The sequence below is a fragment of the Bison bison genome, unplaced genomic scaffold (assembly GCF_000754665.1).
Source record: "Bison bison bison isolate TAMUID 2011002044 unplaced genomic scaffold, Bison_UMD1.0 scf7180017846994, whole genome shotgun sequence".
NCBI lineage: Eukaryota > Metazoa > Chordata > Mammalia > Artiodactyla > Bovidae > Bison > Bison bison.
In genome coordinates this window covers 7,580-11,201 of record NW_011477567.1, presented here as the reverse complement: position 1 = coordinate 11,201, position 3,622 = coordinate 7,580, and the positions used below count along the sequence as shown (strand labels likewise).

Genomic DNA, 3,622 nt, shown 5'->3' with positions numbered 1-3,622 from the left:
GGCTCACAAAACCAGTTATCTCATTTTTGGCAGGCAGCTAGATAACACTCTGGACAAACTTCAATTTCATTCATCTCATGCTCACAGATTTTGATGACTACTTTTGCAATTTGTGTCATTTTGTGATTTCCCCCATTATAAATGATGCAGTTGTGCAAAATCCATTTTGCATCAGCCAGGAAGGCTTCTGTGCAGCCATACATTTTCTTTTTAGCATTCTTTTCCAATGTACAAAGGTCCATGGGGTGGAAGATATATTCTACATAGTCAGGATGTTGCTCCAATGGGACAGGCTTCTGAAATGCATCTGTCCCTGGCTGTTTCATTTTCTGAATGGTGAACTTGAGCAGATATGATAACTCTTCGATGATGAGCATCGCCATGGCTTTACTCTGAGTCTCGATGCATTCTGCTACTGTGATCTTCTCACATTCAGGACAAAATCAGTCCCCCTCTGGTTCTGATGTCAGTCTCAGACACTTAGCGTGATAAACCCGGGGACAGAGCTCACAGCAAAGGACTTGTCCTTCCCAGTGACAAACCCAGCAGTAGAAATCATTTCATCTGTCCTGCGGTACAACATCAACAGGGTCTGTGGTGAGTGGCTGCTTCATATAGTAAAATGGACCATGTCTTAGTTCTGGCTGCTCCTTATTGTTATTTTTCAGTAAGCCGGGGTTCTTTTTCTTTTTTATGAGACTTGTGGATGTGTCCTGTGGCGAGTGGCCATTGGAGGAATGAGGAGGGCTGGGGAACTTTCTTTTCTGGGCTGTTCTCTCTGTGAAGCCCGGATCTTTGGAGCAGGTAGAATTATCCATGCCCTCTACCACCTCCTGTTCTGTTTTTATTTCCTCTTCAGCCAAGATTAAATCACAAAGTAGAAAAATATGCCTAGGCTAGAAGCAAAAGGCCTGGCTTCAAAACATTCAAACCACCAGCATTTAGCCCAGGAATTAAGATTGGGTTCTCCACACTCCCAGCCTCTGGGATGTTTCTTTTCTGCAGCAGGCATGGCTTAGAGAAAGCATTCAGCACTCTTCTAAGCTGTGACTAATTATCTTCCCCCCACCCCCCATATTTACATTCTTAAAACCAAAACTGACATATGGGTTCCAGTTGATTTACAATGACCTTGACAAGAAAGCCCTACATTATATATTAGTAAAAAAAATATTTAAAAATCTTAAACGTGTTAAACGTTTTCTGAGATTACTAATTGCTGCCATCTTAGACATTATTGCAATTACCACTATGGCAGTCGTAGCTGAAATGGCTCTTCATAAATCTGAACAAACAGTTCATTTTGTACAAAAATGGCATAAAGATGCCAATGTCCTTTGAACCACTCAACAAAAAATTGATGAAAAATTGGCCTCCCAAGTGGCCGACCTTCAACAATCTGTAAAAGAGCAATTAGTCAGTTTACAAAAACAAGTGAGACTAAGATGTGATTAGAACTATACTTCCTTTTGTATAATGGCTTTCAAATACAATAAGACACAATTTAATTGAGATAAAGTTAATCAACACCTATTAAAGTAATATTTCTGTAGATATTCAAGATCTACAACAAGATATATTAAAAGCTTTTAATAAACATCTTGATGTGATTTCTGAATCAGATTTTCTTGATACTGTTACTGATAATCTTTCTTCTCTTAATCCTTTAAAACAGATCAAGACATTTAGATACAAAATTGCTCTAGTTATGGGAGTACTATTAATTATGCGTCTGTGTTTCTATATAGTCTAGAAAAAAATGATCAAGAGGCAACAAAGCCAACAACAACTAACATTCCTCACCATTTCTCATCACTTACAAAATCAAAAAGGGGGAGATGTAAGAGACAGGAAGAATAAAAGAAAAGCAGGCCCCGGCAAGGGCCACAAAAGAAATTTATAATTATTGATAAACTGGATGCTATAAGGTATGAGACACTTGAAACAAGACCGGAGGGAACAGTTCGTAATCTTGAAAACAAGATATGATCCTGGGGTCGGAAAACCAACCCCAGACTGTTTCTCAACTGGCGTCTCAGTCACATGTTTTACGTATCTGGTGGAAAATCTATACATAAGAATATTAGTCTTAGTTACTAATTTGTTATTGATTACTGTTTCCTAATTACTTAATGGTTAATGATCATTTTGTTCTTTGCCCCTGAAGGCCACATGAGTTATAGTTTTACTCCCTGCATATTCTTTCATTCACGGCTGAAAGTATAATAAAGCTGGCTTGGATTCAGTTTCAGCACCTTCGCCTGGAGGTGTGTTGGTCCTCTGATCCTCACTTTTCTCTGAATTCTTGCATCTCGTTTCTCATTCTCTCACCGTATAGTGCTTTCGAAAACCCTGCTTGTCCAGCTGGTTTCGACACAACACGGATCAGGGAACACAGGTTGAGAATGCTAGTAGATCAGCCTTAAAGTTCCCAGTTCATGTTATAAAAACAGCATAGTCCTTGCTTTTGAAAGTTTTCTGAGTGCAGTCAATCCAGTTTTCTTGTGTGTCCATGCCACCAGCATGGGATGACTGTGATTAGGAGCAGTAAGATGTCCAGAGGGGTATGTATGATCATGCCCTGCATCTCCTGACAGGTCTCTCAGGAGGGTTAAGGGGGAGGTGCTCAGAGCTGCCTAGCTGGGGATGGCAGACCCAGCAGTCAGTTAGAATGAAGGTGCCTGCTAGAGTTTGAGAGAACTGTACCAGGATGTTTTCTGTGGGGAGGAAGTCTCCAGAGGCACTTTTTAACTACAGGGCTCATCAATGCCCCTCCCTCTGTGCAATCTTGGGTGCTGGGTTGTTACTCTTCCTCCACCTCTGCAATACCTGAGTGCCGCTTTCTGATGACTTGCCCCTTTTTCTGCTCATTCCCTACTCTCACCCAAACTTTTCATCTAGGAAGATCAGGTGTAAGAGGCATGGGACATGTGTATAAAACCAGAATTAAGTTTGAACCATGTAGATCCCATTTTTGCCTGGCTGCCACCATGGCTATACCAGCCAGGCTGGTCTGGGAAAAGAAATGTGTATCATGCTGGGGAATGGTCAGGACAGAACCCAACAGTTTCAAAAGAGGCCTGTATAATCCCCCATCCCTTTAGTCCTGATTTAATGACCAAATTACCTTACTCTGAAGTAGGGCTTCTCAGTCTCAACACTGTTGATGTTAGGCGCCAGATCATTCATGGTTGTAAGAGGCTTTCCCTTGCATTGGCACAATATTTAGCAGTATTCCTGACATCTACACACTAGAGGCCAGCAGAACACCTTCAGCTGTGGCAAGCAAAAACTATCCAGAAGAAGCTAAATATTCCTCAGGGGGGAAAAATCACCCTTGACTGTGAATCTCTAGCCCAAATATGTGTATAACTTGATTCAAGGGCTTCTCTTTGTGGATGTTGAGTCCACATCCAGTAGGGTGAGTCACCTTCTCTTTTTCCCTCTCCCTGAAGAGCCCAGTACATACAAGTGAAGTGAAGTGAAGTTGCTCAGTCATGTCTGACTCTTTGCGACCCCATGGACTGTAGCTTGTTAAGCTCCTCCGTCCATGGGATTTTCCAGGCAAGAGTGCTGGAGTGGATTGCCATTTCCTTCTCCAGGGGATCTTTCCAACCCAGGA

At 41.8% G+C, this 3,622-nt stretch overlaps 1 pseudogene; it reads right to left on the bottom strand.

The window, feature by feature from the left end:
• Positions 1-7: 7 nt before the first annotated feature.
• LOC104989578 lies at positions 8-3,189 on the bottom strand (annotated as a pseudogene).
• Between the last annotated feature and the right edge of the window lie 433 nt (positions 3,190-3,622).